At 38.7% G+C, this 26,321-nt stretch overlaps 1 protein-coding gene across 4 annotated transcripts in view; it reads left to right on the top strand.

Moving 5' to 3' along the window:
* The window catches only part of xylb (xylulokinase homolog (H. influenzae)), a 348,628-nt gene that overhangs the window by 131,751 nt on the left and 190,556 nt on the right, over positions 1-26,321 (top strand). The window lies entirely within an intron of this gene.

Below are 26,321 nucleotides of genomic sequence, written 5' to 3'. Positions count from 1 at the left end.
GATACGGTATCTGCCAAACATTACAAAGAGTACACGACACGTTTTTTGACCTTATTGGGGCTCATGTGGTAAAGATGTACACACCGCAATCGAACCTATATATATATATATACACACAGTATACATCCATCCATCTATCCATTATCCAACCCACTATATCCTAACTACAGGGTCACAGGGGTCTTCTGGAGCCAATCCGAGCCAACACAGGGTGCAAGGTAGGAAACAAACCCTGGGCAGGGTGCCAGCCCACCGCAGGGCTACAATATACATATATATATATTTTTAACTTATTGCATAGCCAAACTAGTTGCATTGTTAACTCCACTTTTTAAAATTGACTCTTTTTAATAAACACTACTGAAATGTACAGTGCCTATAAAAAGTACTCACCCCAGTGGAAGATTTCATATTTCATTGTTATATAGCATTGAATCACAGTGAATTTAATTTGACTTTTTGGCCTTGTTCATCAGAAAATGAAGTCAAAGTGAAAACAGATCTCTGCGAAATGGGTTAAATTATTTAAAAACACAAAATAATTGTTCTCAAAGTATTCACTGCTTTTAATGCAGCATACCAAAATCGTCACTGGTGCAGCCAATCCGTTTTTAGAAGTCACAAAGTTACTTAAATGGAGATTAACTGTCTGGGGTTTCAGTTGATTGTAGTTTAAATTAACCATATCTGGACCTTATCCAACTTGTGGTGAGTCAGCATTGTTTCCTAATCTACACAATGAAGACAAAAGAATACTCCAATCAATCTATTAAAATGTGATTTAAAAGCAGAAGTCAGGAGATGAATAGACAAGAAATATCCAAGCCACTGCATATTCCTTGGAGACCAGTCAAATCAATCAGTAAGAAATAGAATCAGTTTATCACAGCTGTAGAATTGTGTGGTGCAGATTTTCCACAAAAACTGAGTGATTGTGCAAGTAGAAGATGAGTAAGGTTAGGAGACTGGAGAGAGTGTGCATAAAAAAACTGTTACCTGAGTGATTCACTAGTTGCAGGTTTATGGGAAAGTGGCAAAGAGAAAGATACCGTTAAAAAACCGACATGACATCTCATGAGACTATGAAGTCAATTGGAGGAAGTTTCTATGGTACAATGAGACCAAATCTAAGCTTTTTAGCCATGAGACTGAACGGCATGTTTGGTATAAGCTAAATGCTGCGTTATTAAAAACACATCATTCCCACCATGAAGCATAGTGGTAGCAGCATCATGTTGTAGGATGCTTGTCTGCAACTGGCCCAGGAAGGCTTGTATGGGTGGAAGGTTATATGAATGCAGCAAAATATATGGAAATCTTGGAGGAAAATATGATACAGTCTGGAAGAAATCTGCACCTTGGGGAGAACATATGTTTTCCAGCAAAACAACAACCCCAAGCATAAAGCCAAAGCTACAAAGGAATGGCTTAAAACAACAATATCAATGTCCTGGAGAGACCAAGTCAGAGTCTAGATCTCAATCCACTTGGGAGTTTGTGGCTGAACTTGAAATATGGATGTTCACTCACATTCACCATGCAACTTGATGGAGTTTTGCAAAGAAGAAAGGGGAAGAAGTGCCAGAGTTCAGATGTGAAAAGCTGATAGAGACCGATGCATAGAAACTCAAGGTAGCCAAGGCTTACAAAGGGGCATTTACCGAATGCTGACCTAAAGGGAGACAAAAACTTGCACAATTATTTTGTGTTTTATATGTGTAATTAATTTAGCCCACTTTATAGAGATCTGTTTTCACTTTGACATTAAAGAGTCTTTGTCAACAAAGGCAAATTAAATCCACTGTGATTCAATGTTTTAATAAAATATGAAAACTTTAAGGGGTGGATATTTTTTATAGGCACTATACATTTAGCTTGAATTCAACTGGCATCCCAAGACACATTATCAGGTGAAAAATTAGGTTTCATTTTACAAACGAGACAATGTGGAAAATGTACAGAACAACAACACACAGAATAAATGGCAATCCATTTTCATGCTTATCGCGATGCATGCATGGGGTCCCTTAATAATTCCAAGTACAAAAAGCAGTTTGCTACAGCCTCCATTCATCTTGGGTTCACAACATGCTGCCATCAGCCTGTCTCCTGCTGCTTGCCTACTGTAACTTAATTTGTTCTCATTCTCTGACAAATTACCCCTTATTTGCACTTAACTGAAGGATATATTTGATCTCTTTTGCACAATTTATGCCATCTTTGGTAAAGAACACAAATGCTGTGTGTCTTTTAATTGATAACCATTTCTTTAACTGTGTTATTTTTTTTTTCTTATATTAAAAACTCAATGACAGGTCTTTTTTCTTACTCTCTGCAAACAACACTTACACATTTTTATGTGCTTTGCTGTGCACAAATTGCCCTTTTTTTCCAGGAACACTACATATTGTATGCCTGCAAAATGCCAACATCACTGCCATGTCTACATCTCTCATGTTTTTCAATTTGCATAATAGAATCATCCCATTGGAAGCTGAAATCTGTCTTTTTATTTAATAGCACATTTACCTAGGGAGCACATGCCAAGAACCACAACAGCCTGTCAGCTAACCTGATTTAAGAATTAAAGTGATATTTTAAAACTTTATTTTCTGTGTTTACACCCATTGAAATAAGATGTCTGATTGGAAAACACTCTGAGCAAAATTAGTGACTTCAGGAAATCTTAGATTTTATTGAGTCATCTCTGTATTTCCTTTTTAATCTTTTATTGATATAAGGGAAAATGGTAACATAGTGGTTTAATGTTGCAGCCTCACCATTTTGTAGTAGTAAGAGACTTAGAGTAACCTTATTCCCCTTTATACTATTGTGTAAATCTTAACAGTATACCTTAAGTCCCATACTCTTACCACACTGTCAGGCACCACAGTTCAGCACTTCTCCCTTCTTTTAAAATCTTTAACCCGTGACAATTAGATAGACTGCCAGAACAGACATTTCATGTATTATAGATTAAATGTTTTCATCTTTAGATATTATAATTAGTGCTGTAGATTGTGGCTTTGAAATCGTCCAACATGCTTGTGCTAGATGTGTAGTTTAGGTGGCCCATAAACTTATAGTTACACTTGATTCTCTCTGGTCATATCTCTTTAGGTTGTCATCTGGTCTACTCTGTACTTATCATCTTACTTTATGTGACTTTCTTCCTTAGTAGCCTGTCCAAATGTCACATTTGCCTGCCTTTTAATTCTAAAATCTGTCTCTCATCCTCAAGCATTCTTCCTGGAAGTGAATAGATCATACAATTTAAAGTGTTTCTGCACACCTTGCCCTCTCTGGTCAACTCTGTCCTCTTCTGTCACAGATGGCCAAAGCACAGCACTTAACATAAGTTTCTTAAAAAAAAAGAAAAAAGTTTCTTTTTATTGTTTTTTCTGCCATCCCTGGCTATCGGAACTTACTTTTATCCATCCATCCATTATCCAACCCGCTATATCCTAACACAGGGTCATGGGGGTCTGCTGGAGCCAATCCCAGCTAGCACAAGGCAGGAAACAAACCCTGGGCAGGGAGCCAGCCCACTACAGGGTGCACACATACACACACTCACACACCAAGCACACACTAGGGACAATTTAGAATCACCAATCCACTTAACCTGCATGTCTTTGGACTGTGGGAGGAAACTGGAGTACCCGGACGAAACCCACACAGACATGGGGAGAACATGCAAACTCCATGCAGGGAGGACCCGGGAAGCAAACCCGGGTCTCCTAACTGCGAGGCAGCAGCTCAACTTACTTTTATTCTATGTTAATTAGTATTGCCTAATTTTATTTTTTATTTTTAGATTTTTGTCTTTTTTCTCTTTCTTCATCCTGTAAAGCACTTTGAGCTATATCATTTGTATGAAAATGTGCTATATAAATAAATATAGTTGTTGTTATCTGATCTAGTAACTTGAAAATGTCCCAGAATAACACCTGTCTGTGATGAGTGGTCCTTGGCACAGGGGGACTTTTTAATTAAATAATCAGGACCCCGTAAGGGTGCAGGACTCCAGTTGGGTGCAGGTGTGCATGATTGCATCTCATTTTGTGGTTAATTGAGGAGCAGGTTGATCGTGCCACACACACGTGCATAGGAGGGCAGATCAGTCAGGCATCTCAATGAGGCTATGGAGGAAATTGCTTCTCCCACATGCATCCAGTTAGGCAGCAAAGTTAAAAACAACCTGCACAGGATGGAAAGAGCTGGTGTGAGACAAAAGGAAGCAGGCGGACAGAAGTGGAGCCCTGTTGTTCCTGCTGAACAGCCAGGTAGCAGGAGCAACAACAATACTCCGGAGGACTCCCCTGCATGCCCAGGGATGGCAGCGGGAGTCAAGGGAGTGAATGCTTGCTGGCACCCCATGGATCGCCATGGGATGGGCAGCAGGGACATGAGCAGATCAGAAGGTTGTTTGCGCCTGTTGATTGATGTCTGTCTGTACTGCGAGATCCGACTAAGATAAGCCAGAGAGACGTCTGTTTTAAAGGGAATCACCAGTGACTTAGATTTTTATAAGAAGATTCATGCATGTTTTAACTTTTTTTTGTGGATGTATTTATTTGGATTTTATCCTTCACCTTCACTGTCATTTTATTGGATTATTTATTTATAATTGATGAGGCACTGCACTATTTATTTAGACAGTGATTTGTTATTGGATTATTTTAAATTAAAGCACTTCTGTCACTTTTCCACCTACCTCTTGGCTGGATGTGTATGCATCTTCACTTGCTAGGCTCATCTCGGAGACGTTATCAGAGGTGGCGAGTTCAAGAGGCTCCTGGAAGGACCCAGTAGTGTGGAGCTAACCCGTCACACTGCCTTATCCAGCTTCCTTGCACTTTTAAGTTTTATAGTTAGGTAATAACTTCAGACAGTTATATTGTTAGATATTAATAATAAAAAAAAATTAATCAACCCATATGCTTGATAATATTGTTCATTACACTCATGCTCCATGGGGATTTGGGTTTGATTCTCAGTACAGTATATGGTTACAGTGTCTAAGAAATTTGCACACTCTTCTTGTTTTTATGTGGATCTTCTTGAGGTTTTGATCTTTTATTCCACAGGACATCCCTTAGATGTACAGATTACAATAATAAATGTGGGTGTGTAACCAGAGCCAGCAGCACCTTTAGGGTGAATCAGGCATTTGCCTAGGGCACAGGTCATAAGGGCGTGGGAACAGGGCTGTCTTAACGCATGGGCATGCTGGGCCCCAAGCTAATCTATGTATGCTCAATAAATAAATACTATAATATACTAAACTATAAATATTTGTTATTGTGTTACAAGTGGACATTGACATTCGCCTCTGATTTACTATCACGGGCACCTCTGCATCCTCACATGTATGTGTATGTGTATGGATCTCATGCACTACATAACATAAAAGCGTACATGTAAAGTCACTTCAACTCAATTCTCTGCAAAGAAATTTTGCAAATGTTTGTGTTGAACTCTTGATTAATAATAAATAACTCATAGTAATTTCATACTGTGCCATCTCCATATTATATTGTTCAAACATTTGTGTTGGTTAATCTTTGCTGTACAGCATGTTTTTTTAATGTTTAAACACTGATTTTGTTGGAAGTACCAATAAAATAAATATATAGTTTATTTTATTGACCATTTACATTTTTATTCCTGTGAGTGATTGTGTAGGTAGGGGCCCCAGGGCACTGTGTTGCCCAGGGGCCTATAATGCTGTTAAGACGGCCCTGGGTGGGAACCCACACACATGGGTTAGCTACTGAACAATCAGCTGGCCCCCTAATAAGCTTGGCCTAGGGCTCAGTATAACCAAACACCAGCACTGTGTGTACCTTTGCTTGGCCTACATTGCACTGGTGTCTCTATCAGTGTTGGTTCTTTTCTGGTCAAAATACGTAAGGATATTGTATTGTGGTGTTGCTTCCTTAGGCAACATTTGTTACACATCCAACATTTGTGACCAATGAGCCACATAATATGATCCACATATATAGTTTTTGCGGTCCTTAACTTTGTTTTCAAGTTGCTTGTCAAGAAAATGCACATCACAAGAACAGAAAAAGCAGTTATACAAAGATCTATATTTTAGTAGTTGTATGTTGCCAGTTGCTGTCACCTCATATTATGACCCTGTGCTGTGTGAATCATGCATGCTACCTACATAGCTTTATAAAAGTTTACAGATGCTGATTATTTAAATAATCGCCATTGTTTTGTGTAATATTGTTCTGCTCCTCTTCCCCTTTCACACACAAAATATCAGAGAGGAAGAGTAATCTGCTTATGAGCTGCCTTAAACTGCACTTGCTTTATTAAGTGAGGCATTTGTAAAGAATGCCTCATTTAATGCAGAACTGAAAAATGTATTCCTGCACTGAAGCTCATACGGTGTCTTTGTTTAAATCTTTCCTATCTTTGTAAGACACTTAACTGTGACTTACAGTACCACTTATCTCACAGTACCCGCAATGTTTAGGCTAAACAGCTGATATTTTAAGCTAAGAAATTGCTTGACTTTATTTTGCTCAGTGTAGCTCTAAGAATAACATAACACCACCAGCTGGACCAGTTAATAGGCAAAGACTGAAGTGCCAGCCTTGTGATTTTACAGTTAATCACTATAGCCACAACATTAAAATGCTGCTGTTCACTGGTTTGCTAACATTTTCCAAAATAAATCATATTGCAGATCATGTTTTCAAATATGCAGTCAGCATTTTCTTAACTGGAGTGAGTAGGTGTAATGCAAGTCCGTTTCTCGAATAATGTGAGAAACCTTTAATACCTCCAGTGGGATAACAAGTAAATCAAAACGAAAAGTGAAATACAGACTAAGGGGAAGGTATAGCTTGTAGCAGATGGCAGATAAAAGCAGACCTTGTTTCTGAATGATCTTTTTCTCTTGGGTGCCTTTCTTTTTTTATATTTCACATTGTTTTGGATCTTCTAGCCAATAGCATGTTCAATTTGCTGAAATCAATCCATATTTCCTTCAGCCAAAATTGTAAACATGCATTTACAATATAATGCACTTAATTTACATGTTTAATTAGTCATTTAATTTAATTTACTTGTAATTGTGTTCTAATTGTGAAAAAAATAAACCCTTTTTTTAAATGTCATTATAATTTAACTTTAATTAAACCGTAATTGATGCTAACTGTCCTAATGATATTTTCAGCCGGTGCCTGATTTTGTGGGAATAAATTTCCCAGCAGTTTCTTACATAGTCAACCTACAGCTTAAGCTGCTTAGATTTATTGGCATCATTTCAGGTAATTAATTAGTGTTCTTTATATGCTTGCAGCTAGTCATGCAGAAATTAATAGTTGTAGTGATCAGCATTCACTTTTACGGGTGCTGAAAGGCTTAATTTGTTGGTGCTCTTTAAAGCCATCCATCCATTTATTTTATATTCCCTTTTTCTGCTCATCGGGGTTGTGGGGATACACAGCTTTGGCATGAATGGGTGCAAGGAAGTCAATATAAATGATTAAATCTTGACATTTTTATATTTTAGTGTATTTTGCAGCTTCACTGATAATTTTCTCAGGTTGTTTCAATCTTTCATTTGTTTTTGCACAAATAAGTATATCATTTGCAGTTGCTAAAAAATAAGCTGTTTAGTGTGCAGTCATGTAAAAGTCACCTTACGTATTACACATTCAGTAAATCATAAGATTTAACCTGAATAAAAATATATCCAGAATGGAAATTTCAGTATAAGAACTGTGTTCTGGTTGGTAGAGAATCTCATTTATTTATCAGTCATTACATTTAGTATTGCTTTTCAAAATTCAGCATCAAAACATTTAAAATGTAATATTCTGCACGACTGCAAATAAAAGTGGTAAAGGACATTACTATAATTGGATTTTTACCAAAAGGGAAATATAGTGGATATAAGCAAATAGTTGTAGTCAAAAGGGACTAAGGTGCCCTCATCATTTGCTAAGCTACACTTTAATGTATAGAGGTGAATTATCAGGAAAACCAGTAACGTCGCAGTGAACGATATTGTGCAGTGAATACACTTGCCTTGAGCATTCCTAGTTTTCATACTTATTCTCTGTATGTTTAGCATTCGTTTGCTCAGAGGTTGATGTGCTTGCTAGTTCCTGAGCAGCCCTTCTTTTTTCCACCCTAGCGGCCTGCTTCTTCTCTTCATTCATCAACATCTTTTCGCATTAAAACTTATTAAGTCAGTGTTTGTGTTGCAATTACTTCGTACGTTTACTTTAACTTTTCACTGAAGCTGGCACTTAAATCTTCAATTCGCCTCAAGAATGATTTGAGATATGAAGAAGTAGGGGAAGTGACGGCAAAGGTGGTAGGGATGAGAATGGTGCCCGTTTGCATGTGTCGCACGGCCTCCCTGCTGTCCGCTGCTGAGAGTTGATTCTACAATAAAATAAAATAAAAATGAAAAGAGGAATAACCTTGGAGGTTAATCATCACCCCAAAAGCAGATAGTAGATGTAATCTATACTAATAAAAGGCAAAGCCCTCACTCACTGACTGACTGACTGACTGACTGACTGACTGACTGACTGACTGACTCACTCACTCACTCACTCACTCACTCACTCACTCACTCACTCACTCACTCACTCACTCACTAATCACTAATTCTCCAACTTCCCGTGTAGGTGGAAGGCTGAAATTTGGCAGGCTCATTCCCTACAGCTTACTTACAAAAGTTGGGCAGGTTTCATTTCGAAATTCTACGCGTAATGGTCATAATTGGAAGCTATTTTTCTCCATATATTGTAATGGAGTTGAGCTCGATGGCCATGGGGGGCGGAGTTTCGTGTAAAATCATCACTCCTCCCATGTAATCACGTGAACTGACTGTCAACGCAGTACGTAGAAAACAAGGAAGAGCTCCAAAAAGCGCTGAAGAAAACATGCATTATATAATTGAGAAGGCAGCGAAACAATAAGAAGCAAGCGAGTGACATATACAACTATATTCATGAGTGCAGCTACTTCGGAAACAAAGCACGGTGTAAGCCTAAAGTTTAAATTAAGTTCATAGACAGGCTGCCGTTGGCGTTTGTCATGCCCACGGCTAATGCGGGGTACAAGTTTAACGAGAGGATGCAGGATATAAACAAGAGTTTTGATCACTTTCTAACTAAGTTCACATTGATGGTGAGGGGTTGTGCTTATGCAAATTCTGAGAGACTGTCTTTGTTGGGGGGATTGACAGTTAAGGTGGGTGGGGGAGTCACGTCATCATCTCCCCTCCCATTCACCTCATTTCACTCTGAGCTGAGCTCCGCAGCTAATTCAGTCTTACGGAACCAACTTTGTGACGCTGCCACCAAATACTCACAGAAAAATCCACAAAGTAATACACACACTGTCTCTAGAGTTTCTCCACACTCTGAATCCTCCAGGCACTACTTACAAAAGGTTACATTGACAATCGTGTTACGTTATTTTTAAAATGTTTCCTTTTCTTAGCACAAGCACAGCTGAGAAGCCTCGATGCATGTGCTCCATAACGCGTTAAAAAATAAGCATTTAATCACACCTTGCATTCCAAGCAAAGGGGAACTTCTGTCAATGCATGATTTCCTGGTACACCGATTACATTGATGCACACATCAGAGCTACAAAATGTAACAGTCGGAAGAAAGCGTTGCTACAACTGATTGGAGGAAAATTTCATTTCAAAAGACTACCCGACGGAAGCCTTGATAAAAGCGTGGTTTTGTGCACATATATACAGTATATATGTGTATATATATATGTATATATACTGTATATATATGTGTATATGTATATATATGTTTATGTGTGTGTATATATATATATGTGTATATATATATATATGACAGCAACACTCATGACAATGACAATGTCAATCATGTTACGTTATTATTAAAATGTTTCCTTTTCTTTTTCATTACTTCTTTAACACACTACTTCTCTGCTGCGAAGCGTGGGTATTTTGCTAGTGTAGTATATGTGTACCAGATTTCAGGTCAAACGGTTTCCGAGCTACAGGTTATTTAAAATCCTGGACAGACAAACAGACAGCCACGGTAGCATATTATATGTAAAGATCATTAGATTGATCAATGTGTTCCACCAGCGGTGGGCTGGCGCCCTGCCCGGGGTTTGTTTCCTGCCTTGCACCCTGTGTTGGCTAGGATTGGCTCCAGCAGCCCCCCGTGACCCTGTAGTTGGAATATAGTGGGTTGGATAGTGGATGGATGGATGGATGTGTTCCACCATAAACACTATTAAATCAAAGAAGCTGGTAAAAATAGTGTTTTTTAAAATGTGTTGTATTTATGCTCACTGCCAGGCAGCTAGTGTCTTTTGAAAGGTCCTGGCTATTTACTTGCTGCTGTTCAAGCCAATTTTGATATAGAACCACCTCTCAGTACTAGTCTGCTTAAATTACCAGCTGTGTGTTATGTCCTTTTAAAATATGTGTTTGTTTTTACTGATCAAATCAAGTTTTATTTTTATAACCACCTTTTGTACGGCAATTGTAAAAGTTGTTTACAAGAAAATAAAAATAAAAAAGAAATTATCATTTGCTGCTTGCCAGGCATATCCTTGTCACAAAATTTTAATAAAGAAAGCCCTTGTCAAATAGTCACACATTTTACAAATGCTTGAGCTATTCTATGTTTATAAATATTGTCTGAAAATATATATAAAAACATTTTTCACATTACTAGAGAGAAGGAGGAAGACACATAGTGGAACAGAAAAAAAGTTGCAAGACTTGGCATAAATAGAAAGTTGAATTGTTGTCATTAAAATCTACTAAGGCTATGTAGAAAGCATTTTTATGTTAGACTTGCCGAAACACCCAATATTGCCCAGGTGTATTTGTAGAATGGGTTAAGGAAAGAAAGCAAAGGTTTATGTGTTTTTTAAATGGTCACCTCATTGTTATTGCTATTTGTTCCATCCATCATCCAGACGGCCTCTCTATCAATGTCTCTGCTCTTGTGACTTGAGAATATTTGCTTTTTGAGTCCGATTGGATTCCAGAATTGCCGTAACTCCTTTCTGGGTTGTAACCATGAATGTTGTCATGTCTGACTCATCCGCTTAGTTCAGCATGGAAAGGTCGTAGTACTTGCATTTTGAAGAAAAGACGACAAAGAAGGAGTTAATCAACAACACTTAGATTCTCCTTTGTGTTAGGCTGCACTTCCACACAAAACCCCTCTGCAAAAGCACCCCATGCCCCTTTTTATACAGTATTACAGTAGCTAGAAGCAACATGTGACATTTCCCGGGTAAGTGATGTTAAACTCTGGTCATTTTGTCTCCTAATCTGACTCTACTGTAGTCTGTTTGAATGCTTTGCTTGCTCTGAGCCAGAAAACTCTATTGCATGGCATTAAAAAAACAACAAAAAAAAACACTTTGTCCACTGAGGTCAAATATTTGGCTTTCTAAGTAGTCTTTCTGATGTGTATGGTCCTAGAGAGTTACTATGCAAAATTTGGTTGTGGTTGGTCAAACTGTGTAGGATTAAATACAGTAAGGAACGGAACAGACAGACCAACATTCTTTACATAACACAATAAACAGCAAACTTAACCTCAATAAGCTGTATAGTATAAACAAGGGAACACAACATATTTTAATTCTAAATCTTAATAATTTTGGCATATATTTTTTACAGTTGGCTTATGTTCTTTTACTGAGGAGATTATGTTTTATTTTAATCCTTTTTTTAGTTTTTCATTCGACTACATTATTTGCAAATTGATTGCTGTGCTTTTCCTCACTGTGTCATCTTATCGTTCTCTAAATGTGACTTCAGATTTGTTTCTTTTTATAGCTGCCATTAGTGTAAGGCCTTTACTGTGAACCTGAATTTAATGGGTGTTTTTACGAGTACTGAAATTTATATTTATGACACCCAGTTGTTTCTACTGTCCTCTTTTATAACCAAGATTGTTTCTATACTGTTTTTCAAAGACTCCATTATGCATGATTATCAATACTAACTGTATGAAATGAGATTAATTTTTTCTATGGTAACATTTTTTTTCTATTTTTTTTTTAATTTGAACAACAACAGATATCCAATAGGTGGTGTTTTGTTTGGGCCTACTTCTGTGCTTGTATTATCTGATATATTTTTCCTTCTTAATTGTATTTGCTAATACTTTGAACGTGAAATTTGAACAACTTAGGAAGATGTATCATTTTTTCGTGTTAAATAAAACAATAACTCTCTGAAAGTCTTAGAAAGCTTCCTGCAGAAATATTTGTGGAATATAATTACTTATAGAGCAATGAGAAGTTTGAGCTTAAGCCATCGTGAAAAAAGAAGCCCCAGGACATGTACAAACATGAACCTACCCACGCCACCATGCATTCAGATTGAAAAAATTAAAAGGTCAATAAAAAGTGTGTGAAGCCCACAGAACCCACTGGCAATGTTACATTTGGTCTTATATTGAAGTAGTCACTTATCATCACAGGTTATGAGGCACTGACATTAAAGTACATTCAGTGTTAGTAATGCTTGAAAAAGGAGATTTTCAGTTTCTCTTTTTCTCGTATATAAAATGCTTATATAAATGTCATCTCACTATCTAAGTACCACTGAGGCACCCTCTTTTTTTACTGGCAACTCAACCCGCTCAAGACCAACTCAATGGCTTGTGTTTATACCAACAGCCTCTCAACAAATTCCAGAGGATAATTAAAGATAAGATTAGAGATTACCACCAGTGAAGAAGTCTAGGCTCTAAACTTACACCTGGCGCAGGAGTTCACCTACTTTTGGTCCTTACTTTACACTTCATTTACAATATCAGGCTTTGTTCCCCCCATTATAGCAATATTTCTGCTGTTATGAGCCATTTTCATCCGTCAAGGTCTAGTCCAGTTAGATATGTTTCAATTGTACCTTTATTCCCAAGCTTCCTTCCCTTAGTGGCTGACGAGACCACCTGACAGTTCCAAGTTTGTTCTTCACACTTTAACTTAATCATGCTGTTTGCCTGACTCAGCCATGTGGCATCTGTGAAGGAATACCACCTTAGGGCCAATTCACACTTGACCGTTCTAAACTTACTGCTTTTATTTGGCATTTTTTAAGGTTTTTAATGGAGTTTTTTGCAAGCAGTTTACAATTGTCTTATGGATGCTTTTCAGATGTTTTCCAATAAGCATTTGGCAGCGAAAATATGATTGACATTATTTCCTTTATAATTTTATGGGTTGTATCCTAATGTTTTGATTTGATAATTGTGCCTCCAGAATGTCTTCTATTTATTGCTTGTAGTCTCCTTGTTTTTATCTCCTTATTTAAACAATTGTTTCAAATGTTGAATTTTTTCCACTTATCCAAGGTCGGGTCGCGGGGGTAGCAGCTTGAGTAGAGATGCCCAGACTTCCCTTTCCTCAGCCACTTCTTCTAGCTCTTCTGGGGGAATCCTGAGGCGTTCCCAGGCCAGCCGGGAGACATAGTCCCTCCAGCGTGTCCTGGGTCTTCCCCGGGGCCTCCTCCCAGTTGGATGTGCCCAGAACACCTCGCCAGGGAGGCGTCCAGGAGGCATCCTGATCAGATGCCCGAGCCACCTCATCTGACTCCTCTCGATGCAGAGGAGCAGCAGCTCTACCCTGAGCCCCTCCTGGATGACTGAGCTTCTTACCCTATCTTTAAGGGAAAGCCCAGACACCCTGCAGAGGAAACTCATTTCAGCCGCTTGTATTCGCGATCTCGTTCTTTCGGTCACTACCCATAGCTCATGACCATAGGTGAGGGTAGGAACATAGATTAACTGGTAAATTGAGAGCTTTGCCTTACGGCTCAGCTCCTTTTTCACCATGACAGACTGATGCAGAGCCCGCATCACTGCGGTTGCCGCACCGATCCACCTGTCGATCTCACGTTCCATTCTTCCCTCACTTGTGAACAAGACCCCGAGATACTTGATGTCCTCCCCCAACCCTGAGAGGGCACGCCAACCTTTTCCGGCTGAGGACCATGCTCTCGGATTTGGAGGTGCTGATTCCCATCCCAGCCGCTTCACACACTGCTGCGAACCGATTCAGGGAGAGCTGAAGATCACGGCCTGATGAAGCAAACAGGACAACATTATCTGCAAACCTCCTCAACACCTCGGCTGTGCTTAGAAATTCTGTCCATAAAAGTTATGAACAGAATCAGTGACAAAGGGCGGCAGCCCTGGCGGAGTCCAACTCTCACTGGAAATGGGTTCGATTTACTGCCGGCAATGCAGACCAAGCTCTGACAACGGTTGTACAGGGACCAAACAGCTCTTATCAGGGGGTCCGGTACCCCATACTCCCAGATCACCCCCCACAGGATTCCCCGAGAGACACGGTCAAGCGCCTTTTCCAAATCCACAAAACACATGTAGACTGGTTGGGCAAACTCCCATGCACCCTCCAGGACCCTGCTAAGGGTGTAGAGCTGGTCCACTGTTCCTTCAGCAGGACGAAAAACACACTGTTCCTCCTGAATCCGAGGTTCGACTATCCAGTGGACCCTCCTCTCCAGAACCCCCAAATATACTTTTCCAGGGCAGCTGAGGAGTGTGATCCCTCTGTAGTTGGAACAAACTCTCCAGTCCCCTTTCTTAAAGAGGGGGACCACCACCCCGGTCTACCAATCCAGAGGCACTGTCCCTGATGTTCATGCGATGTTGCAGAGATGTCAACCAAGACAGTCCTACAACATCCAGAGCCTTGAGGAACTCCGGGCGTATCTCATCCACCCCCAGGGCCCTGCCACCAAGGAGTTTTTTAACCACCTCGTGAGCTCAGTCTCAGAGATGGGGGAGCCCACCTCTGAGTCCCTGAGCTCTGCTTCCTCATTGGAAGGCATGTTAGTGGGATTGAGTAGGTCTTCAAAGTACTCCCGCCACCGACCCTCAACGTCCCGAGTCGAGGTCAGCAGCGCACCACCCCCACCATATACAGTGTTGACACTGCACTGCTTCCCCCTCCTATGACGCTGGATGGTGGACCAGAATCTCCTCGAAGCTGTCCGAAAGTCATTCTCCATGGCCTCCCCAAACTCCTCCCATGCCCGAGTTTTTGCCACCACCGAAGCCGCATTCTGCTTGGCCTGCCGGTACCTATCAGATGCCTCCAGAGTCCCACAGGACAAAAGGGTCTGGTACGACTCCTTCTTCAGCTTGACAGCATCCCTCACCGCCGGTGTCCACCAACGGGTTTGGGGATTGCTGCCACGATAAGCACTGACCACCTTACGGCCACAGCTCCGGTCAGCCGCCTCAACAATAGAGGCACGGGATGTGGTCGAAGTTCTGCCGGAGGTGTGAGTTGAAGCTACTTCTGACAGGGGACTCTGCCAGATGTTCCCAGCAGACACGTTTGGGCCTACCATGCCTGACTGGCATCCTCCCCCACCATCGAAGCCTACTCACCACCAGGTGGTAATCAGTTGACCGCTCCGCCCCTCTCTTCACCCGAGTGTCCAAGACATGTGGCCGCAAATCCGACGACACGACCACAAAGTCGATCATCGAACTGAGGCCTAGGGTGTCCTGGTGCCAAGTGCACATATGAACACCCCTATGCTTGAACATGGTGTTTGTAATGGACAATCCGTGACAAGCACAGAAGTCCAATAACAAAACACCAGTTTAAAACTGAAAGTAAAGACGTTACTGGCCTAATTCACCATTCAACTGCCGGGGATCCAGGATTCTTGTTGAATATACAATTAAATTAACCCCAAGGGTTAAGAATAGGGTTACATAATTATTTCTGTTGTTTGCACTTGAGTTGGTAGAATGTCAGTGCCTAAACTGCACGATCGACATACCCATGATATTATAGGCTACCTTGCAGCTCACATCATGTGGGGAGAAAGATATTTCTCTAAATATAAAATTTCTTACCTGTTTTAGTTTTTAAATTAATCTCTAATTAATTATTCTTATTTATGCCATTTTGTTTATTACGTTCACGTAAAGGCACATTTCTTTGTGAAATTTTGCAATATTTTTCACATCTCTGCCTTTCTAAAGTGTCACAATGTAACAGGATGTTTGTGGATGACTGTTCAAATTTTATTTTGCTTAAAATTTTATGGGTAACAATAATAAAGTGCAAAAATAAGACATCTCGAAGAAAACGTGAACCTAAATTTAGTTGTGTAAGAACTGTAACATTTGCAATCTTCCCAGGACTGTCCTTTGCATTCTGCCAATTGTTTGGTTACAGTACATACTGGTTTCTTAACTATAATTCCACACATTTTTGAAAATTTTGAAAGTAAGCATCCAAATTGCGATCAGTGTCATGACAGGACTGCCTCACTAGGTCATATGTTTTAGTAATGCCCTATACTTAGATCATAATAGGCAAAACATCTTTCGTTAACTGTCAGAGTGTTTTGAATTCAGTGAAACTCCAAATCCTCAGATAGCGTTATTTGGATAGTACAACATTCTCTTATGAAAAATGTATTGTAATACACTATGTTTTCTTGTTTGTCATTATTTTATCTTACTTCTCTGGAAGAATTCTAAACCACCGTCCATAAGTTAGTGGGAAAAGAATTTCTCAGTTTACTTAAAATGAGAAAAAAAATCTTAATGAGCAGTAGTCCTTAGCATTAACAGAAGTTGACAAGAATTTATGGATGATGTTCTAACTTAAGAAGCTGGGCCTCTGTTAACATGGCAGCCATACCACCTGCACTTCAAAATAGGGAATCCATCTGAAGCTAAGCATGTTTGGGCCTGGCCAGTATTTGGATGGAAGACCATCTTGGGTTGCTACTGGAAGAGGTGTCGGTGAGGCCAACAGACGGTAATACTCTGTGGTCTGTCTGTGGATCTTAATGCCCCACTGCAATGAAGGGGACACTGTGCTGTAAAAATTGGTGCCGTCCTATGGATAAAATGTAAGACTGGGGTCTGACTCCCTGCTCTGATGAAAGATTCCTGGGCATCTGTTGGGAAGAGTAGGGTGTTACCCGATGATCTAGCTAAATTGCCCACCATGACCTGGTCATTCTGGACATCTAATCATTCCCTGCACGTTACTGGCTAACTGTCTGGCTTGTGTGTGGTGAGGTACCTGTGCAAAAGTGGCTGCACATAGATGCTGCAGATTGGTAGTGGATGAAGTGGTTCCCCACTATGTAGTGTGCTTTGAGTCATTTAAAAATGCACTATATAAATGTAATATAAAATATTTTTTATTAATTAATTGTTCTTAGCAGTAGTATATGTAAGGGGTTTTTGATCACACAACTCTCTAAACTGCATAGGAGAGTTATACTCAGACTGATATAAAAAATAAATGTATGGTGTGCACTATTGATTACGTCTTTGATTGGCCCATGTCTCATTTGCTTTAATTTAAATTGTAAAATCAATAAAAGTTAAAAGGAAGAAGAGAATATAACAATGGGTTGGAAATTAGTGGATAATTGCATAATCTCTTTTCTTCTATAAAGGTTTGACACACACAGTTTTAAGATGTCAGGAAAATTCTCTCTCAGCAAGAATCTATAAATAATGTCAATAACAGGAGCTGCAAATAAACTAACTAAATATTTAAAAATTTTAGTTGAGATTGTTGTTAAGGTACAGGAGGCAGAATTTCATTTTTCTGTCTTTGTTTTAAAATGAATAAAAACAAAGAACTTGGTAAATGCTAACAGTCTGGCTTCTTCCTTCGCCACATCCCGTGCTTATTTCTGTGGCTGCTCATTGTCTTGGTGGCTAACTTCTCCTGGTCCTTGAAATCAAAGCAGGTAAGCAAACATGATGTTCATGTCTGTAAAAGTAAAAATTGAAAGCAGCTTAACTTATATAATAATAAATGAAAGGTGGCTCATTGATTCTTTAAGCTACAGTGGCTAAACATGCATTCACTGTTTCCACTCCACTAAAAACAGACTCATATCTGCATTATGTATAGATTTTGATTCAATATTGCCCTGACACTACAATCAGCAAAGAAACATAATGATGTCTGATGTCATGTCTTTCCTAATATATCTTATCAAATACTGGCTGTGTTATTTTAACAAATTTAGTAAATGCACATTACATTTCCATAACTGCCTTAAGCAGACTTGGGCATATTCGTTACACAGGTGGCCAAGCCATAGGACTGATAGTCCGAAGCCGTTTGTTTACAATATGGAATGAGAGTAAACAGGGTCTGCGCAGTGCATGTAATGCTAGATGATATTTTTAAAATGTAGTCTAGAAGAGCAGGATGAATCCTGAGTGCACATCAGTCACTATAGCTAATTCATGTTCAAAGCAAATATATTGCCATACTACACTGGCTTGGAGAACATTAAAGTGCTTCCTGTGACACTCTAAACTTCTTTTAAGAACAGAGTTTTTTACTTTTCTTTAATTTAATGGGTTTGATGACTTCCTGTATTAGAGAAACTGCCACTGCTTGTTTGCTAATCTATAGGAGTATCCAGGTAACATTGATTCGACAAAGTTTGTGATACACCCTAATTCTGTATTGTTATCAATGACTGTGACCATTTTAACAATCTATACAAATACTGACATTTCATTGTATGGAATCAACCAATGTGAGGATCTCTTTAACGAAATGTTTTTTAAACGCATAATATTTGTCTAGCATAAAACGAAAATCACATCAATTTGATTGAAAGTGAGACTGCCTTTTTCGTCACCATCTATTGGCGTTCCATGGAAGTTAACAACACCTTCACTGCCAATGTTTTTTTTTGCTTCAGTTGGAGAAATTTTCTCAGTAATGCAGTGCCTGTGTATTCAAACAGCGAATACAATTATTTCTCAGAAGTTGGATGTTGAAGAGGAAGCATTATATATTCACAATTGTACCCTATTATACTTGTTTTCTTTGAAACAATGTGGGAAAAACAAAGTGTTGACAGCTACAAATATAGCTTACCAGGAAGGGAAATTTGATGCTCTTATTTTTTTGGGATGCTATAAAGTTTATATTTTACCATTGTGGATCTGAATTTTGCAAATAATGCATGATGACTTGTCTTGTCAATGCACTTGTGAAGGTAAATTCTGTTATAATTTCAATAAACTATCTGCCAGAAATTAAGTATGTGTAAATATCTATGTATCCTTAAACTGTACTTTTTCTAGTGCTATATTTGGCTGGCCGCTAAGAGGCAGCTATAATTACAGAATCACATCTTAGAAACAATAATCAAGTTGCAACACCATGCATTTTTACTTCTAAATACATAACATCAAAGTCATATTGCTCAGAGCTGGAGGCAGCTTTTTTCTGAAATGGACGCAATGGATGAATGTTTTTCACACATTCATAAGATGAAGATGCAATTTCAGAATGATTACTTAATATTGAATATATGTTCTGCTATACTACGCTGAACTGAAAGTATTTTATACCGCATTTCTCTGGACTGTGCACAGCTTCAGACACATATACAACTTAAGAATGCTATTTTCAGTAGAATACACATGCACTAAATAGATGGAGGTTTACCCATATTACCCAGTAGAAAATGTTGTTGTAGCCAAACTGCCTAGGAAGTGATTTCTCTTTCTTTATTTCAAACCTGATTCTGCTTCATTTTTATTTTGTTAAAAATCCTCAGAAATTCATATATGATTTAAACCTAAAACAATCGCCTTATATGGGGTGCGATCACTACACTTCACCACCCAAGAGGGAAGTGGACGATATTCAAAAGATACATCAGCATTAATAAATATTCGGTCCTCGACCCCTCTTCCCCCTTCTCCACCCCCGCCAATACTTAAATGAAATCCAGACGATAGATTGCTTAAATATACAAATGTATTACAATCCAGGATCCAATCTTTAAATATATGGGAGTACGTTTTCCTTTTGCTGGCACTTAAGTTTTCAATCTGCCTCAAGAATGATTTAAGATATGAAAAGGTAGGGAAAGTGACGGCGAAGGTGGTAAGGATGAGAACGGTGGTCCTGTTGGCCGCTGCCAAGAGTTGAATAAAATAACAATAAAAAGAGGAATAACCTTGGAGGTCAATCATCACCCCGAAATTGGATAGTCGATGTCACATAGTGTATGTCCTCAGAAGTCATGACCTTTGAGTAACAATGTGACTGGTTTAAAGGTCTGAAAACAATTCACTTACTTATCCGAGCTACAGATAATACTTTTAATACCTTTTTCAAATCATTTACTACAGTTGTGCTTGAAAGTTTGTGAACCCTTTAGAATTTTCTATATTTCTGCATAAATATGACCTAAAACATCATCAGATTTCAGAAGTCCTAAAAGTAGATAATGAGAAACCAATTAACAAATGAGACAAAAATATTATACTTGGTCATTTATTTGTTGAGAAAAATGATTGAATATTACATATTTGTGAGTGGCAAAAGTATGTGAACCTCTAGGATTAGCAGTTAGTTTAAAGGTGAAATTCGAGTCAGGTGTTTTCAATCAATGGGATGACAATCAGGTGTGAGTGGACACCCTGTGTTATTTAAAGAACAGGGATCTATCAAAGTCTGCTTTTCACAACACATGTTTGTGGAAGTGTATCATGGCATGAACAAAGGAGATTTCTGAGGACCTCAGAAAAAGAGTTGTTGATGCTTATCAGGCTGGAAAAGGTTACAAAACCATCTCTAAAGTGGACTCCACCAATCCACAGTCAGACAGATTGTGTACAAATGGAGGAAATTCAAGACCATTGTTACCCTCCCCAGGAGTGGTCGACCAACAAAGATCACTCCAAGAGCAAGGCGTGTAATAGTCGGCAAGGTCACAAAGGACCCCAGGGTAACTTCTAAGCAACTGAAGGTCTCTCTCACATTGGCTGATGTTCATGTTCATGAGTCCACCATCAGGAGAACACTGAACAACAATGGTGTGCATGGCAGGGTTGCAAGGAGAAAGCCACTGCTCTCCAAAAAAAAATTGCTGCTCGTCTGCAGTTTGCTAAAGATCACGTGGACAAACCAGAAGGCTATTGGATGAATGTTTTGTGGATGGATGAGACCAAAATAGAAAAGAGAAAGGAAAACACTGCATTCCAACATACGAACCTTATCCCATCTGTGGTGGTAGTATCATGGTTTGGGCCTGTTTTGCTGCATCTGTGCCAGGACGGCTTGCCTTCATTGATGGAACAATGAATTCTGAATTATATCAGAGAATTCTAAAGGAATGGACATCTGAACTAAATCTCAAGAGAAGGTGGGTCATGCAGCAAGACAACGACCCTAAGCACACAAGTCGTTCTACCAAAGAGTGGTTAAAGAAGAATAAAGATAGTGTTTTGGAATGTCCAAGTCAAAGTCTTGACCTTAATCCAATCGAAATGTTGTGGAAGGACCTGAAGCAAGCAGTTAATGTGAGGAAATCCACCAACATCCCAGAATTGAAGCTGTACGGAGGAATGGGCTAAAATTCCTCCAAGCCGGTGTGCAGGAATGATCAAAAGTTGCCAGAAACGTTTAGTTGCAGTTATTGCTGCAAAGGGGGGTCACACCAGATACTGAAAGCAAAGGTTCACATACTTTTGCCACTCACAAATATGTAACACTGCGGTGGGTTGGCACCCTGCCCAGGATTGTTTCCTGCCTTGTGCCCTGTGTTGGCTGGGATTGGCTCCAGCAGATCCCCGTGACCCTGTGTTCGGATTCAGCGGGTTAGAAAATGGATGGATGGATGGAAATATGTAATATTCAATCATTTTTCTTAATAAATAAATGACCAAGTATAATATTTTTGTCTCATTTATTTAACTGGTTTCTCTTTATCTTCTTTTAGGACTTGAGTGAAAATGCGATGATGTTTTAGGTCATATCTATGCAGAAATACAGAAAATTGTAAAGGGTTCACAAACTTTCAAGCACGATTGTATAATCTTTAACTTTTTTAAAATGCTCTTCCGGTTTTGACTTTTGCCCCTATTTATTTTGACTTTGGCTTTTGTATGTTGTTTTGGCTTTGACTAGCTTTATTTTTGATCTCTTGTTTTTGACCCTTTTATTTGTCTTTAATGTCTGTCTCCTGGCTGCTTCAAAAGTTCACATCAGTTCACTGACCTTATAATTTGATCTCCAACTAATGTGCTGATTAACTGGGAAAGTTTACCTTTAGAGTTTAATAAACCACATTTAATAAACTCAGATGATATTGTCAAACCCTGATCTATTTATAACTCCTGTATTCCTGTAATTATTTTGTTACATATGAAGTCAGAGCCCTTTATTTCAGCACTGTGGTTTAAAGCTGTATGGCTTTCTTTCTTATGTCATTAAGCTCCAGCTTGATTTTTAATTCCTGTTGCCATGGTTATATGGTAGCACAATGTAGAGATATCCTTTACTCCTAATACTATATTGCACCTCCTTCCTACAGAAGCAAGGCAGATACAGAGTATAGGAAGCATCTGTCATTTGTTTCACATGAACATTTCTATTTCCTTCTTTACTTATTACTCTCTACTTCACGTTGTGAATAGAAAGAATGCTTAAATTCATGTTGCTTAATCCACTGTATGCCATCGGGCCATGAGCTCAGTTGATATGGGTAATTTATGCTGAAGTTTAGGTGAGTTTTTATGTGTTGTGTTTATCACTTGAAGCAAGCAGTCTTTCATTTAGAAAAATAAAGTTGAAAACAAGGAAAAGAAAACTCCAAGGCATGATTGTAATCACACATGTGCCCTTGCTGGCTAAGCAGCTGCTTCCAAAATCCTGAATTCACTTTTGGTCTGAGATGTGGATTTCAGGGGTCATGTTAAATGACACAGATGTCTAAAGCCATAAGCGTTGCATGCAGAAGATGTAATGTAACACAACATTTATGTCATCTTTCATCAGTTCTGAAAATTGTAGCCACTTGCACTTTCAATATGTTTCTTTTTCCTTTTATTATTAGTCCTTTTTTGACCTTTATCATTGCTTAGTGACTACCACTTAACACTAGAATTACCAGAGCCTGCGAAAAAACTTGTGGATCCGTCCCATCTTAAATCGCTTCTCACCTCTCCGTCAGCATCTTTTGTCCTTTAAATGTGTTGATAAACAGGATGCAGCCTGCTATCTTATCCCCCCACTGCCGCACAGTTTTCTCAGCTCAAGTCTGTTTACCTGCGTGTCAGTTACTTGAAGTTGTATAGAGTGAGAAGTCAAGCAAAATCACACCTTTTATAAATACTATATCGTTATTTGGAACACATGCATTTCATCTGTGTTCCGTGTCTACAACGATCTATGTAAATACATCATTAAACATTTCATGTTTTAGTAATAATTGACAAAATGTAGACATGAAGTTTATAATATGTGAAGCCTGAAGTTCAAATATCAAAGAATTTCTACTAGGAGAGGCTCCTGTTTCCCAAGACCCTGAACAGGGTAAATGATTTATACCATAGCTGAATGTGTAGGAATAAAATATACTCAAGTAATTAAAAGAAAAATGTGATCTACTAATGACCCCAATATTAAATACAATGTTTGTCTTTGGTGGCAATTTTGGGATGAATATGGGTCATGTGTACATTTTTATAAAAGAAGAGACCACATGCCTGATCCTCTTTCCTTTTAGTTAAATAAATTACAACTTTCTTGGGAGGTTAAAAGCAGGGTCTCTTACATAGCCATGGCATGTCACACAACTGGAAGATCCAACAAGCTCCTTAATTTAATTTTCTTGGGGCATCATCCTTTAACATGTGTGGTTTATCCTGTGACTTGGCTTTCTGTTTGGACCTGTCTGATTTGACAATCTTCAAAACAATGTGCAATAGGAAAAGTTTACATTTTAGTAACATTGCCATTTTCAAACGGACACTCAGTAGAAGGATATTTTCATTTTATTTCTAATATTCATATTCAAAATGTCATGAATGGCATCATTTATTACATTTTTTGTACATCTCCTAGTGGGGATAAAATTCCTTCTGATGTTCTTTTGACGGTTTTCTGACTCAAGTAATTCAGTTGTTCACATTAATTTATGATCAGATGTTTCCCTGAACAGTTAATTATTCTTTTTTACTTTGTTTTCACTGCCATTTTGTTTTGGCCACTGTGACGGGTTGCGCCATACTGCCGTTAGAAGCTATTATATGTTTGAGTACTATTAACTTTATAAAGAAGAAGGGTAGTATGTAAATAGTTATGAGTATGTGTGCTTATCTGGAGAGGGGGATTATATGGGGTGTGCTGTGAGTGACACAAGACCACATGTAGGCTTCCTGATGCTAGTTGTCTCTGCGGTGTCAAGTTGATTTCCAGCAGAGATGATGAAAGTGGCCTAGAGTGGGGTGATCCTCTAGGAGTAATGCTAAGCATACACATACAGGAGAGACAGAGATACTTAATAAGCAATATTGCATAAGGGTGGGGAGCACATGATACTGCTAGCGTACCAGTGTGGAATAATTGAAGAATACCAGTTAGTAGATCTGAGAATGGTTGTGCTTTCTCTGGAGGCAGTATTTTATGCCTGGATTAGACATGGTAAGGGCGAGTCTTATTGAGTAGATTGATTGAGTAGTCTGTTTGCGTAGACTGTTTTTGTTCTTGTTTGTCACTGATTTTTATCAGACCTGATGAGCCCCCTCCAGAAAGAGCAGGGAGCAGACAGATTCACGGACCAATTCCTGACTTATAGCAAAAAGTGGGATTGGTATTAGTGGATGATCTGTGGAATGCATGAACAGGAAGGTGTTTTTGGAATGGGTCTCCAAATATACAGAGACTAGAGGAACTGTGGAACTAGACAGGGCAAAACAGTTGAACAGGGAGAAAGCTTAAAAAATAAAGATAATAAACAGTGGTGTATGATTGGGCCTCTTGATGTACAGAAAGAGTGGAGGTATGGAGGTAATCATAGGTGAAGTGCTGAACTATGGAGGAGAACAGATAGTAAATTGTGGTTGGACCTCCAAATGTGCAGAGGGAGTGGAGGTATGAAGCTAATCACAGGTGAACCTCCAAATTATTAGTTTAAGAGGAAATAGTGAGACGATTATTTATATGGTTTCAACTCAGAGCAGATGTCTGTCTGAATTTTTAAAAGTATTTTCTCTTTTTATTTTGTGTGAGCTACCACTAATGTGAATGTGTCTATTAAGAATTGAACAAAGTGAGAACTATAAAAGAAGTCACCTAATTTAATAAAGACCAATCATGTTTTGCACTACAAAGAACTGTGGTCAGTGTGTATGTGTTTTTCTCTCTCTCTGTCACTTGGGCCTCAGTCTTGAACTATAAGAGTCACAGGACGTCACAGCCGTAAATGCTGCCATTTTAGGTTGATTTTGAATTCTTGTTGTTTTAGCAATAAAATTAAGTACCTGGTGCACTAGAACAGCGGTTTTCAAACTGTGGTCCGGCGTTGTGAAATATCCATTAATTAACACTGCGTAGTTCCATAATAATGCAGCGTCTCGTTAATTATCACCATTACTTTCAAAATGCTTCGGTACCCTCTGAGCCTTTTCGATCAGTCAGACCATTTAGTATTTTAGTAATGTTAGTGATGCTGATTTTATTTATTCTATGCATGCTACAGTGAAGTCAAATTTCAATAAGACGTATTCTAGTCTGTTGTCAAAATTAAAACATATGGACAGAGCATTTAATAATATGGTAATACTATAATGTATTCTGTCTACTGGCGTAACTGGCATATTTCGTTCACGTTCGATGTAGTTCCTAAGTAAATAATTATTCTGTTGTTTGCCATAGGGAGGGAATGGATACGTTTTTGAAGTGTAAGAACACAGTTGCCATTACACGAAACAGGCAACAGTTTTAACGATTCAGAATCAGAAGCTAATGACTTGTCAAAATACAAGAGAATGCCAACACCAAAGTTAAGAAAATATGATGAGGATTACGTTAAATTTGGTTTTGTTGAATGTGCTTCATATTCAGATAGACCACAGTGTCAAACTTTTGTCAAATGAAGCTTTGAAACCAGCTAAATTGAAAAGGCATTTGACGAAGAACCATCCTGATTTAGCTGGCAAATGGAAAATATTATTCCAATAAAGAAGGAAGTATATCAAGCAGACAACATTCATACTAAATGAAAAATTCCTGAAAGCATCCTATTTGGTGGCATTGAGAGTGGCTTGCACTAAGAAAGCTCACACGATTATTGAAGATTTAATTCTTCCTTCTGCAGTTGATATGTGCGAAACAGTTCTAGACAAAGAATGCGCTGCAAAATTGAAAGTAATTCCATTGTCTGACAACACAATTGGAAGAAGGATAGAAGACATTGCAGATGATATAAAGGCACAACTAATTGACAAGACTGAAAGAAGGTTATTTTG

The sequence above is a fragment of the Polypterus senegalus genome, chromosome 5 (genome assembly GCF_016835505.1).
Source record: "Polypterus senegalus isolate Bchr_013 chromosome 5, ASM1683550v1, whole genome shotgun sequence".
Lineage (NCBI taxonomy): Eukaryota > Metazoa > Chordata > Cladistia > Polypteriformes > Polypteridae > Polypterus > Polypterus senegalus.
Note: the sequence above shows the minus strand (reverse complement) of the source record. Positions and strands in the feature narration are given on the sequence as shown.